The 15,246-nt window shown below is 43.7% G+C and overlaps 1 protein-coding gene across 1 annotated transcript in view; it reads right to left on the bottom strand.

The window, feature by feature from the left end:
• Window positions 1-13,459, bottom strand: part of GALNT13 (polypeptide N-acetylgalactosaminyltransferase 13) — a 345,963-nt gene extending 332,504 nt beyond the window's left edge. Inside the window, exon 1 of the mRNA XM_077830255.1 lies at window positions 13,321-13,459. The gene's annotated coding sequence lies outside the window, so the exon portion shown is untranslated. The remainder of the gene's footprint in view (window positions 1-13,320) is intronic.
• Window positions 13,460-15,246: the final 1,787 nt, after the last annotated feature.

Raw genomic sequence — 15,246 nt, 5'->3', positions numbered from 1 at the left:
CTTTGGAAAATTATTCCACATTCTGATAGATCCCACAATCAGAACTTCTCCTTCCCTCCCCCAGTATTCATCCTAATCTAGCCTTAAAGCACTGGGGAGAGAAATACATTGACTAGTCAACACTACCAGCTGTGTTCCAAGCCTCAGAAGGGTGTATTGGCATCACTGGCCCCACAGTACTGGCAAACATTAGCTTAGATGCTATTTAAAAGGTGTAGTAAGTGATGCTGCCAGGCACATTTTCCTAAATGCCAAAAGGTGTACACAGGCACAGAGCCTCCCTCCATGGTGCTCAGACACTGTCAGGATTCCCTCCCCACTCTGAACTCTAGGGTACAGATGTGGGGACCCGCATGAAAGACCCCCTATGCTTATTTCTAGCAGCTTAAGTTAAAAACTTCCAAGGCACAAATCCTTCCTCATCCTTGGATGGGTATTGCTGCCACCACCAAGTGAGTTAGACAAAGATTCAGGAAAAGGACCACTTGGAGTTCCTGTTTGCTAAAATATCCCCCCAAGCCCATTCACCCCCTTTCCTGGGGAGGCTTGAGAATAATATACCAACCAAATAGGTAAACCAGATTCTTAAAAAACAGAACTTTATTATAAAAGAAAAAAAAGTAAAAGAAGCACCTCTGTAAAATCAGGATGGAAGGTAACTTCACAGGGTAATCAGATTCAAAACACAGAGGATTCCCCTCTAGGCAAAACTTTAAAGTTAAAAAAAAAAAAAAAACAACACAGGGATAAACCTCCCTCATAACACAGGGAAAATTCACAAGCTAAAAACAAAAGATAATCTAAGGCACCTTGCCCTTATTTACTTACTCTTTTTGCAATATTGAGACTCATTTTAGGATGATTTTAGGAGAAGAAGTTTTCTGACCTGATGCTTCTCTGCTTCCCCAGAGAACACACAAACAAAGCCTTCCCCCGCAAGATTTGAAAGTATCTTCTTTCCCCATTGGTCCTTTTGGTCAGGTGCCAACCAGGTTATTTGAGCTTTTTAACCCCTTACAGGTAAGAAGGAATTCTAGGCTACCCTTAGTTGTATGGTTACGACAGAGGTCCTCTCCTGACTCTGAAGAGTCATAATTTATACCACAGAGAAGCAATACTTAGTTTTACTAAGTTAAAAGATTGTAACAGATGGGCTCAAAAATCACAAAGTTAGGAGGTGTCTAAATCCAGGGGTTTGGCTCAGCCCATTACAAAAAGAAAGGCCATTTACAAAATTTGGATCCTAAAATAAAGGCATGTTTGGATATGGAGTTTTGCTCAGCCTCTACTCAAATACAGAACCTTTAGTCTGGGTCCACCTTGAGACTTCTAGCCTTCGTGAGAGGGCGAGCTATTTCACCAGCCAGGGAAAGGACACAAACTCCACACCCAAGTCCTTTTTAAGGCCTTTTTTTCTTCAGGGCACAGTGTATTGTTTCTTATAAAGGACAAACAATGAAAAATAAAACAATTCAATCAAAAAAAAATACTAGTCAACCTCCAGAGGCTTTTTCATGGCTTTAACCAGACAGTGGGAAGCAGGATACATCCTTCCCCTGAACCCTGCCTCCTCTTCCTTTACCCTGCCCAGCCACGTGATAAAAAGGGTTAAGAGATTCTTGCCAAAGATGCCACTTTACCTTGTCACAGTCAATTAACAGTGTGCCTTGCAGAAGTGATGTCTTCCCTTTTTCCTCCAGATTACTGGTGCTGTCTCAATGTTCTGCAAAGGTGTATTAGAATAACATATACACACACACACACACACACACACAAAGTTGATTGCTTGACAGATTCAGGCCAGAACCCCATGTGCACTGCCCATCCAAACAAGGATAAAATGATGCAGTAGCAGCCAGCTATTCAGATAATGACCTACGGGAAAGCCAGGGGACAAATACTGAAGTGAGAATGTAGAGCAGACTTATCAACTGTGTACCAAAGGATTTCTCCCCTAACTTTTACAATTGTGTTACTTTACAGTATTCAATAGCACAGATGCTATAAAGTTCCACAATGTTGTGAAACTAGCCAACCTGCGCACAACCCCAGCTGTGCCATCCCATTATTCTGCATGCACTATAACTAAAAACTAATAACCTGTAAGTAGATGTAGCAGTTTGTCTTCTTTTGTATGCACAAAATGCTTATCGGCATATTCCCTATGTAACAAAGTTTTTAAAAATTGAACCTGTAAGCTGAATTGATATAAAGGTCACAAGTGGCCTGTTGATGGGTTGGCAATAGCACTTCTTGCTGTTGCTACACTAGACTATATTGCATTCATTACCTACACTGTCCATCTTTTCTTTTGTAGATTGTTTCTGAGAGTCACATTTTCATATTTTGAGACTGCGCACTTACTGTGACTGAAATCTGGTCAAAAGCCACCAAATTACACACTCATAAGATATTACAGCAACACTGAACAGCATATGTCAAATGCTCTTTTCATAATAAGCCCACTGATAAACAGAAAGTGACAAATGGTTGTATTCAGAGGTGAAAATATAGTTATTACAAATCCAACTTTTTTTAAATAAATAGTTGGAGGGCTTGTGCCACCTGAACAGGGCAGGCTACACAGAGCCTTATATATCAAGTAACTGTTTCCATGTGCAGCCAGGTTCCACCACCTCCAAGCTTCCATGACAGTATCCCATGGCTACTTCCTGTAAGACACACACCATCCTATTGGAGGCTCCGTGGCCTCTTGTAACCAGCTACATAGGCCAGGAGGAACTCAATTCCTGCTGAAGCCAATCAGACAAGACCATGGACAAGAAACTGAGATACTCGATTGGTGGGCTGAAGGCATGTATAGGTGATATAGTGTTGTTGACCAAACTAAACCAAAGCCCCGTGTTACTCTGCAGCCTGACCAAAGGCAAAAGGGGGGTGGGGAGGGGAGAGAGAGAATCACTGCTTGCAAAGGTTTAGTTAGGTACAGTAAAAGCTGTTTTATCCAAGATGTTGGGGGAAATGGAGGGTGCCAGTAAGTGAAAAATGCCGGTTAAGAAAGAGGAAGGGAGTTTGGGTGCAGGGGGGCAGCAGGTTGGGGAGCAGGATGGGGCTGTGGGGTGCCAGATCTGGGGAACACTCACCATGGATGGCTCGCCGCAAGCGGCAACCTGTCCCAGCTTCTCCTAGGCGGAGGCGCGGCAGGCAGCTCTGCACACTGCCTCTGCCCACAGACCCTGCCTCCCCCATTGGCCGTGGTTCCCAGCCAATGGCAGCTGCAGAGCTAGTGCTCAGGGAGCGGCGGGGACAGGGCATAGTGCCACCTGCCGCATCTCTGCCTAGGAGCAGCCGGGACAGGTTGCCGCTTGCAGGGAGCCATCCAAGGTGAGTAGCCCACAGATCCGGCAACCCGCACCCCCTCCTGCACCCCAACCCACTGCTCCAAGCCCCCTCCTGCACCCAAACTACCTCCCAGAGCCTGCGCCCCCTCTGGCGCCCAAACCCCTGCCAGCCCTGTGCCAACTGGACTATAAACCAGAATTTAAATGAAGATCAGAAATGTAGGTTTATAGAGTTTTCCGGTTGGTGAAGGGCCAGATAAAACAGCTTTTACTGTACACTGCTAAACGCTATAGGAACAGTTACCAAATAAAGAATGGACTTTATCAAGGTTTGTGGAGCTGACTCTTGTAAACAGAATATATTGGAGAAACAGCTTTCAGAAACAGAATTATTAACCAGAAAGATAAATTGTTATTTGCTATCTACCAGAAAATATATGCATCCCCATATCACTATTAATCACGTAATGTAAGTGTTCACTGTTGTAACTATAAGTGTGTTTAAAAGTGAGACATTATGTACCCAAAATAAGAAAGCAGTTAACAGTAAAGTATAATACATTACATTTAGAATACTTTATATTCATGCTAAATTGTATCATTCTAAAACTGAACTACAGTTAGATGCTGTAACTTTCGCAAGATTCTTCTATTCTCCTGCAGTATCACACAACAGGTCTTAAGAAATACATTCAGGCCACCAGCCTTAAGGTATGCTACTATACCTGGTGTGACAAAGTTCCTCCTCTGCCTTGATGGGTCCTGCACTTATTGGCGGATTTGCTTCCCTCAGAGATTCACAGTAGCCCTCAGTTTGGCCACTTTTGCTAGTGGCTCAAACCTGCCGTTCACTCAGCTAACCTCATCACTGGCCAGCAAGGGGAAAAGGAAGGAGAACAATCCCCTCAGTGTCTGCTGATCCACCTAGTCTCTGATCCCCTCAGTCTCTGCTGATCCTTCCCCTCTGGTGGGACCCACAGTCCAGGTCAACTCCTCTTATATCCAGTAGCAGGGAAGAGGGATGGCGGGAAACCCAGGCCCGCCCTCTACTCCAGGTTCCAGCCCAGGACCCCGTGGATCACAGCTGTCTACAGTGTTTCTTTAACAGCTGTGTGACAGCTACAACTTTCTGGGCTACTTCCCCATGGCTTCCTCCCAACACCTTCTTTATCCTCACCACAGGACCTTCTTCCTGATGCCAGATAGCGTTTGTACACCTCAGTCCTCCAGCCCTCTCAGGTCCTTGCACACCCTTTACTGACTGAAGTGAGGTCCTTTTTAAACCAGGTGCCCTGATTAGCCTGTGTCATAAATATAAAGGAAGGGTAAACTCCTTTAAATCCCTCCCGGCCAGAGGAAAAACCCTTTCACCTGTAAAGGGTTAAGAAGCTAGGATAACCTCGCTGGCACCTGACCAAAATGACCAGTGAAGAGACAAGACACTTTCAAAACTGGAGAGGTGGGGGAAGGAAACAAAGGTTCTCTCTATGTGTTGCTTTTGCTGGGACCAGAGCAGGAATGGAGGTTAGAACTCCTGTAAAGGGCTAATAAGCAATCTAATTAGATATGGGTTAGAGTCTGTTTTGTTTAAACAGCTGATAAAATAAGTTGTGCTGAACGGAATGTATATTCCTGTTTTTGTGTCTTTTTGTAACTTAAGGTTTTGCCTACAGGGATTCTCTATGTTTTGAATCGGATTACCCTGTAAGGTATTTACCATCCTGATTTTACAGAGGTGATTCTTTTACTTTTTCTTCAATTAAAATTCTTTTTAAGAACCCGATTGCTTTTTCCTTGTTCTTAAGATCCAAGGGTTTGGGTCTGTGTTCACCTATGCAAATTGGTGAGGATTTTTTTCAAGCCTTCCCCAGGAAATGGGGTGTAGGGTTTGGGAGGATTTGGGGCGGGGGGGAGATGTTTCCAAGCGGGCTCTTTCCCAGTTATATATTTGTTAGACGCTTGGTGATGGCAGCAATAAAGTCCAAGGAAAAAAGGTAAAATAGTTTGTACCTTGGGGAAGTTTTAACCTAAGCTGATAAAAATAAGCTTAGGGGTCCCCACATCTGTACCCGAGAGTTCAGAGCGGGGAAGGAACCTTGACAGCCTGCCTGTCTTTACTGGTTCTAGCAGCATCTTAATTGGATCCAGGCATCCTAATTAACCTACCTGCCTGCCTTAATTGGTTCCAGCAAGTTCCTGATTGTTCTGGAACAGCCCATTACATTACTTGGGGAAAAGGGACCTGCTTAATCTGGGGCTAATATATCTGCCTTCTATCACTCTCCTGTAGCCATCTGGCCTGACCCTATCACACTGGCTACTACAAATATGTCTTGCAGAAATATGGAGCTAAATAAGAGAAAGTCCCTCAGGTACAAAAGGTGAGATGTGAAGTACTGTAAACTCAACATTAGGTATAGAAAAATTCCAGAGAAAAAGAACAAAAACAATTCTGTTGATGCTTAGCTAACATACTTATAGCTGGTGCAGGATGTTTCTAAAGTTTTGCTGACTTTTGGAATGCTATGGTCAAACCAAAATAGGAAGCTGTTTACTGCAGAGTCTGTGTCAGCCTAGAAAAAAAGGCTTCCCAAAACACAAAGACAATAGATAAGAATAATATGTTAGGTCTGAAGCAATACAAAGAAATGGTGAAACCCTTATCGGTTTTAAACAATTTTAGTATACATAGAAATAAAGTGAACCTCAAATTTTGAGACAGCTGAACAACTGCACTGCTGCCTCCCAGACTGGTTGTCAAGATATTGGCCTTCCTTTCTGTATTATGCTATATTAATTTTTGACTAAATCTTTGATTAATCAAGGTGTTTAAGCCTAGCTATTTGACTTCTCTTGTTACTGATTTAAACTGAAACCGTAACAGTATGGAAAACCTCAGCACTAGAAGATCATATAAACCTAATCCCAGCAATATAAAATTGATAATTTTATCTCAGAAAAGAAGAGTCAAAGACAGCTCTCACTATTGGCTACTAACTTTAGACTGAAGATAAGACTTACCAACACTGAGGTCCCGATCCAGAAAGTTTCCTAGCTTCCCTTGATTTCAATGGAATTTAGGAGCCTAAATACCTGTGTGAATCTGGCCCTTAGTTACTACAGAAGGACATTATCATATTCCTTACGCATGCAGGACACACCGAAAATGGTTGGAGCTACAGCAACACAATAAAAGCTTATTATGGTTATTCTGTTTAATGAAGAGACCGTTATTTTTCTTTTTTAAAAAAATAAAAATAAAAATAACCTAGGTTGAAACCCTGATATCATCAAAAACAATTTATAGTAGTAACTTCAGAATATGAAAATACAAGACTATTTTTAAACCAGATCTAAAATGCTGTTTTCCCACTGTGTTTATTGTAAATTCAAAACTGCATCATTCCAAAATTAGTATACCGGAATGTTACAGTGTATATTCTCTCTTTCCTGTTATTATCCTCAGTAATATTTCTCAAGCAATCATGCAGAAACAAAAGTCCTTTAAAAATATACAGCTCTCACAATATCGAACAGAAAATCTAATTCCTCGAGCTATTTTTCCTAGTGTTGTTCATTTAAGCAATTCATAACACAATAATTAATTTAGGCTTTTCAAGAGGAAGAAATTTAGTTCTCCCATATTTTCAAGAAAAATATATTTGTCCCCTTTTATTCTACTGTCTCATAAGAGACTAGCACTTGAAAGTCTTACATTAATAGTCTTACAAGGTTTCTTATTCTTTATTTCTTATATCTAAGTGTTGTCCCTAATTTTGCTGCTTTGTTGCTAAATTTCTTTGTCAGCATATTGAGAGGCATAATTTTCAATGTGTGTAGAGTTTACTTGTTTGTGGTTTGTTTGCATTGTGGTTTGTTTGTTTGTTATGGCTGGTTCACACAGAATACAGTATAGGATTTACTGCTACAAATAAAGTAACGTAACCTAAAGCGGCAAAAGAATTTCCAACCTAAATCAAGTTATAAAACTTTCCCCTTCATTATTTATACTTTCTAGGAAGTACTTTGCCAGCACGCCAAGAAACTTAAACTGACATAGCAGAGACTCAAAAATTACATGGTTATAGGACGACGCTCCAGATAGACATTCCAGTTATAGCATTGTCCTACTTTCAATAAGCACTCCATATAAATTAGAAGACAAAGAACTCAGTAACTTTCTTCTGAGGGTGGAGTGCATGCATTAGCATACTTACCACAACCGCTTCAGTTTCCTTCTTTGTACCTTCAGAAGGCTATCCAAATTACAATAGACCTGAAAACAGTGTTCTGTCTGATTTGGAAGAAGACTACACTAGAACAGTGGTTCTTAACTAGGAGCACGTGTACCCTAGAGGGTACACAGTAGTCTTCCAGGGGGGACATCAACTCATCTAGATATTTGTCTAGTTTTACAACAGACTATATTAAAAGCATCAGTGAAGTCAGTACAAACTAAAATTTCAAACAAAGACTTGTTTATACTGCTCTATATACTATACACTGAAATGTAAGTACAATATTTACATTCCAATTGATTTATTTTATAATTATATGGTAAAAATGAAACAGTAAGCATTTTTCTGTAATAGTGTACTGTGACACTTCTGTATTTTTATGTCCGATTTTGTAAGCAAGTAGTTTTTAAATGAGGTGACACTTGGGGTATGGAAGACAAATCAGACTCTTGAAAGGAGTACAGTAATCTGGAAGGTTGCAAAACACTGCTCAAGACAGGGGTTCTCACAACAAATTTTTGGTGGCCTCCTAGTGCAGCCACCAACTCTTGCTGGTGGCCGCTCTGACAATTTTTTCCTAAAATACTTAATTAACTTTGGGGAAAACAAATAAATATGCACATATACATGTCCAAATCATTGTAATTTATTTATGTAGGGTTGGGGGGTTTTTTTGGCAGACTCCATAAAAAAAATGTACAGTTGGTCTCTATGCTTTACTGGACCTAAACAGAATAGAAACACCAATAAGATGCTTTGAATGTTGTCTTTTTTTCTTGTTTCTTTGCTTTTTTTAAAGACTTGCTAGCTACTAAATCTTCTGTGAAAAGTGATATTAACATACAAACAAATATCACTTTTCACAGCAGACTCACTCAGTCAAGGCAAGCCTGGGGACAAATTAAGTCCTGAACAGGGAGGTGGGTATGACAGCAGTGGGGGTTAGGGGGTGATAGGGCACTGGGGGGGCAGCAAAGGGCCAATAGTGATTGGGAGGGGTGAGCTCAGGACCAGAGCATGCCACCACATGGATGGGGAACTGAGCCCAAACCTCTGTGGCTGAAGCCTGCCACACAAAGGACGAAGCCTAACCTCCCTGCGCCTCAGGTGGAGAATTCACTGTCTGCCTGCTCCTCCAGCTTTTTTGTGTCTCCATGGGAAGAGAGGGGCAGGGCCCAAATCTGCTGGCGGCCCTGAGGGAGGGGCCACTGCTCTCCTCCCCCCGCCCCCCTAAATTACCTCCCAGGAGGCTGTGGCTGCAAGAAAAGCCCCTGGTGGCAGCATGCACTATACCACTATCCCCTCCTTCTCCCCTTTGTGTTTGATATTGCTGAACTGTTTTTTCTCAAACTAATTTTAAGCAATTCACTCATGGACAGAGAAGAGATCTGGAAATTTTCAGCCCAAATGATCTGCGAAAAGTAGAAGCAACTAAAAAGGGTCTCTTTACAATGAAAACACTCAGGCAACCTTAACTATCCAACTATTAGATATGCTGCTGTAACGTTATATTACTCTATCAACTTCAGATGCACTCGCTCACAATTCCTCTAAGATTTGCGATCAACATAACTCTCACCTTTTGAATTTCTATTTTATTTGTTGCAATCAAGCTTCTCATGACTACCGAAACACCTTTCGGAACATACTCTTAGTGACATATTTGTATAGAAAGATGGGCTGATAGACCATATGTTTTTCATTTAATCTTTAAAAAAAATTGCCACAATGAAGAAATCACTGAATAAACCTATGAATGCAGTCAGGGGACCCAAACTTAGGTCTGTCTTCATTCCTGGAAATAAGTCCTTGAAACAGCTTGGCTTAAAGTCCATTCTTTCTAACCACACACCCAACACTTTGACTTGCTCAGTAAAACATTCAAAGCTGTTTTTTATGACAAAAGAACCAAAATACTTGTAGTAATGACCCTGGTTAAAGCGCAGTCTCACATAGTGATGACTCATGACTTAAAACAGGGGTCTCAGTAAAACAGTTTTAACTCATTAGCATCAGAATGTTTGTATGGTACTACTCGTGTGCACTGGAGACAGAGAAGACTTTTGGTTTATTAAGAGCTAAAATGAGGTTGTACTACTAACTGAGAATACAATGGAAAATAGAGATTTCATGGAAAATGTAATTGTTCTGCTTATCTCTTTGCTTAGAGTGCAACAGCCACCAAGCAGTTAAATGACCCTAATCTTTTCCTTTCCTGTGAAGTACTTAATTCTAATCATGCCTTACTCTCATTAATTATTGCTCATTTACTATTTTCAGCCATTCAGAAACACCCAAACAAATATTCTCATTCTCATTCTGCAACAAAGGTGAAATAATGGCAACTCCATCTGTTGCTTCTGCCTCGACTACTCCAAACTGATTATAAGAATTTTCTAACACATTTAAATTAATTTATATGCAGTTAACTTGAAATCAGGCTTAACCTGATCCATGGAAGAATAGCTGGCATGTGAACCTGAATTCTATATCTGACCTTTACAACTGACTCATCACTTTATCATGTGATGAATCAAAAACCTAGATTTGAAAATACAGAGGCCAGATTCTCTTTTGCCCTGTAGTTTGGGAATTGACACTCATTCAAAGTGAGTGTAAAAGACTACTAAATCAGAATGCAAAAAGAAAAGGAGTACTTGTGGCACCTTAGAGACTAACCGATTTATTGGAGCATAAACTTTCATGAGCTACAGCTCACTTCATCGGATGCATACTGTGGAAAATACAGAAGATGTTTTTATACACACAGACCATGAAAAAAATAGGTGTTTATCACTACAAAACCAGCAGGAGAGTGGGGTGGGGGGAGAGAAAACTTTTTGTAGTGATAAACACCCATTGAGGTAGATATTACACCTTCAGCGGTAATATGGCAGATGATCAGCTCTTGCAAATGTCTTTCCATATACTATATTCCCAGCAACTCACTAAGGTAGTCTCTTATTGTCTACTATTTTGGCACAGGAGTATCTCACTTGCTTTACATTTTTAACATCTTTAGGACTGTGGATGCCAATAATATTTTGAGGGCAAGTTATACAAGTATCAGTTTACCACTACTGAAAACTTAAATAGCACTTGTGCAAATACATAGTCCAACTAAAAATAATTTAAACAGGATATTAATGTGCTGTCCAATATTTGCTTCAACATAAAGAGTTTCAAAACGAGTTGAGCGTGGGCAGGATTATTTCCCAGGCAGAAAAAATGTCAGGCCCCAGATGACTAACAAAGGGAAAACTTAGTACAATGTACAAAAAGGGGACAAAGGAAGATACAGGGAATTACAGATCAGTCAGCCTAACTTCAATTTCTGGAAAGATACTGTTTAATAATTTGTTCAAACCAATTTCTAAACACCTAGAGGATAATAGGGTTAAGGAATAGCCAACATTGATTTGTCAAGAACAAATCATGCCAAACCATCCTAATTGCCTTCTTTGACAGAGTTACTGGCCTAGTTCATTGTGGGAAAACAGTAGTTGTGATATATCTTGATTTTAGTAATGCTTTGCAGTAAGGCATAATCCAACATGATCGTCTCATAAGAAAACTAGGGAAATGTCTAAATGAAACTACTATACAGTGGGTGTACAACGATTGAAAAATCGTATGCAAAGAGTAATTATCATAGTTAATTGTCAAACTGGAGGACTTATCTAATGGGGTCCCACAGGGGTCTTCCTGGGGAGCAGAGAGTATGCTTATAAAATTTGTGGATGATACCAAGTTGGAGAGGTTGCTGCAAGCATTTTGGAGGACAGGATTAGAATTCAAAATGACCTTAATAAACTGGATAATTTATCTGAAATCAACAAGAGGAAATTCAATGACCACAAGCGCAAAGCTACACTTAGTAAGGAAAAAAATCAAATGCACAACTATAAAATGGGGAATAACTGACTAGACAGTACTGCAGAAGAGGATCCAGGGATTACAGTGGATCACAAATTGAATGAGTCAACAATATGATACAGTTGTGAAAAAAGGCAAATATCTTTTTGGGGTATATTATCAGGAATGTCATATGTAAGCCCTGGAAAACAACTATTCGCTCTACTTGGCATTGGTGAGGCCTCAGCTGGAGTTCTGTGTCCAGTTTTGGGCTGCACCCTTTAAGAAAGATGTAGACAAACTGGAGAGAGTCCAGAATAGAGCACAAAAATTATGAAAGATTTAGAAAACTTGACCTAATAGGAAAGGGTAAGAGATCTGGGCATGTTTAGTCTTGAGAAAAGATAGCTGAGGGAGGACCTGATACTCTTCAAATATGTTAAGAGCTGTTAATAAGATGACAGTGATCAGTGTTCTCCATGTTCACTGAAGGCAGGGCAAGAAATAATTGACATAATCTGCAGCAAGATTGCATACTAGGAAAAGCCTTCTAACTACAAGGATAGTGAAGCATTGAAGTGAGATTGTGGAATCCCCATCATCGGAGGTTTTTAAGAATACGTTAGACAAACACCTATCTAGGTATACTTGTTCTTGCCTCAGTATGTGCGGATGGACTAGATGACCTCTCAAGATCCCTCCCCTCAGCCCTATATTTAAATGATTTCTAGGATATCTTACATACAAGTTTGTTTCCTGACTGACTTCTAATCGCACTCTCACCCTTCTATTTCCACACAGCAGGAAATCTGCCCAAGTTGTTTGAGTTTCAGCCCCATACTGTACAACTGCTGCATGGCAAACAGCAAAAAGGCAGACATGTCTTTACATTAAATATTTAAAAGACTGAAAGTTGAACACAGAAAAATAAAAGGTGACAGAAAGTAGGTATACAAGGGCAACAATCCACTTCTGAGTTTCTGCATCTTTTTTTGCCATGTATTTGTTTTGTTCAGCAAATAACTGCAATAATTATCATAATCAGAAGACTCAGGTCAGGGTCTCTCTGGAGTCTGAGATTCCTCCACAGCACCAGCATCTCAGTGAAGATACAAGCGAACAAGTCTCTCCTGAGCCCCCTCTTCCACCTACCCATCCTTCTCTATAGCCCACCAACTACTACAGCCAAGGAGCAGATTTCAGCGGCATGCAGAGACCTAAAACCCCAATCCCATCAGCAATACTTAGTGCATCAAGGAGCTAAGCAAGGAAGACGCCCCCTCTCTCTGCCAGGCAGGGTAATCAATGTCCCCGAGGATAAAGATGCCTAATTCCACACCTCAATCCCCTTCCTAGGCTGCAACTCTCCCCGACCCACAACCCATCCCCTACAGTGGTGCTGAGCGTGGCTGGGAAGGAAGATGCCCCATCTGCTTGTCAGGCAGCGGCGCACCTCCCTGAGCAGTCGCGGGAAGACTTTCTCCGCCCGCTGCCAGACAGCGCAGCCCGCCGTGCACCGAGGAAAGAAGATGCCCTCTGCCATGTCCCGCCGGGCGGACGGGGACGCGCCGATCCAGCCCTCCAGGCAGCCTCGAAGCACCGCTCGGCGCTGCCACCTTCCTCCCCCGGCCAGGCAGCACAAACCCGTGAGAAAGTTGCTGCTGCTGCCGCCGCCGCCGCTTCGCTTTTGAGGCTCCGCAAACCGCCCTGTAGCTCCAGTTCAGCCTCCGCCAGGAGCGACGGCCCCGGCAGCTTCCTCGCGCAGCCCGGGGCGCCCAGCCGGACGGCAACCCCCGCAGAAAGTTGGGAGCACCCGCACCGCTCCAGAGCCGCCGGGGCAGCCCTCGACTCACCGCACCGCGGCTGCAGGGCGCCCTCCCGCAGCCGGCTGAGCGGGCGCGCCCCGCGCTGGCGCCAGGACTCACCTGGACTCCGCTCGGCGGGGAGCGAGGATTTCACACGCCCCCCGGGGCCGAGCCCCGCTCCGGCCTCTCCTCATCCACCAGGGGCGTCTCCATCTCGCAGCCGCGGCGGGCGGCAGGCGCGCGAGTCAGGAGAGGTGAGGGGAGCGCGCCTGGCGCACTGTCACCTCTGGCTGAGCCACCGCGGCGGCGGCGGCGGCGGCTCCGGCTCAGCCACGCCCCCGCCCCGCTGCGCCTATCGCAGCAGCCGGGGGCTGGCACCTTTACGTCACCAGCTCCCTCCCCCCGCGCGTGCCGGCGTTGCGAACGCCTCCAGTCCCCCCCCTCGCTAGCTCGCCCCGACAGCGGCAGCCGTGGGGGTTGCACTGGGCTGGGGCCGCTACGTCACTAGCCCCCACCGCCCTAAGGGCTATGCGGGCGGGCACCCAATCGGCTCCCGCGGCTGGCGGGAGCGGTGCGCACAAGTCCCGCGATACGTGGGCAGGTAGAGCCGCAGAGTGGCCGCGGTGGGGCTGTGTCTTCTGGAGAGGAGGACAAACTTCGGGCTGCTGCTCTGCTCGCTGAGGCCCCGCGCAGCTCCTGCAGCACGGCAGGGAGCTGCCCGAGCCCCCGCTGACGGCCCGGGGGAGAGTCTGTCACCCACCCGGCCAACTGCAAGAGCCGCTGCCTACCCGGGCTCTTGTCATCGCGTATCCGGGGCTTGGGGCGCTTCCCTGCACAGACGCGGGTGTTGTGAGGCAGCGCCTGAGAGCCTCGCCCAGCTGCCCCCAGGGGGCTGCTGCGACTGCTCAGCGAGACGCCGACAAATCCCCCTCGTAACTTCAGGAAAACTCCCCTCCGTCCCCTTGGCCGCCCGCGTACAGGCGTGTCTTGGAGTCGCTAAGCGGCGGGGTGAGCGCTCCTTGCAGCGCCAGGCTGATCCCCGCGGGAGGGGAACACGCCAGCCAGAGTCAGCCCTGGGCTACTCTTACATGAGGCTGGAGTCTACTGTATTTTCACTGAATGCATCCCATGAAGTGAGCTGTAGGTCAGGAAAGCTTATGCTCAAATAAATTTGTTAGTCTCTAAGGTGCCACAAGTACTCCTTTTCGTAAAATTCTGTAGACGCTCAAGCAAAAGACTTCCATATCAGTGTGGACACTGGGCAAAACAAGCGTACAAGCGATTAGGTTGCAGTAAGATACAGAGAAATACTGTTGTGTAAGTACTTGAATATAATTGTATATGCTGAGGGCATGCTCTGGCTTTGAATAGTATGTCCATCTCAGAAATAGATGACAAAGAAAAGGCCCAGACAAGGGCAAGGAAAGTTATAAGGTGCCTGGAAGAGGAGAGACTTGAGAAGGTTTCAGAGTAACAGCCCTGTTAGTCTGTATTCGCAAAAAGAAAAGGAGTACTTGTGGCACCTTAGAGATTAACCAATTTATTTGAGCATAAGTTTTCGTGAGCTACAGCTCACTTCATCGGATGCATACTGTAGAAAATACAGAAGATGGTTTTTATACACACAGACCATGAAAAAATGGGTGTTTATCACTACAAAAGGTTTTCTTTCCCCCCACCCCACTCTCCCGCTGGTAATAGCTATCTAAAGTGATCACTCTCCTTACAATGTGTATGATAATCAAGGTGGGCTATTTCCAGCACAAATCCAGGGTTTAACAAGAAGGTCTGAGGAACAGTGGGGGAGAAGGAATAAACAAGGGGAAATAGGTTACTTTTTATAATGAATCAACCATTCCCAGTCTCTATTCAAGCCTAAGTTAATTGTATCCAATTTGCAAATTAATTCCAATTCAGCAGTCTCTCGTTGGAGTCTTTTTTTTCCAAGTTTTTTTGTTGAAGGATAGTCACTTTGAGATCAGAAATCGAGTGACCAGAGAGAATTATAATTCTTGACATCTGATTTGTGTCCATTTATTCTTTTAC

This window comes from Eretmochelys imbricata, chromosome 11 (assembly GCF_965152235.1).
Source record: "Eretmochelys imbricata isolate rEreImb1 chromosome 11, rEreImb1.hap1, whole genome shotgun sequence".
NCBI lineage: Eukaryota > Metazoa > Chordata > Testudines > Cheloniidae > Eretmochelys > Eretmochelys imbricata.
The sequence above is the reverse complement of the archived record's forward strand: the minus strand, read 5'-3'. Positions and strand labels throughout refer to the sequence as shown.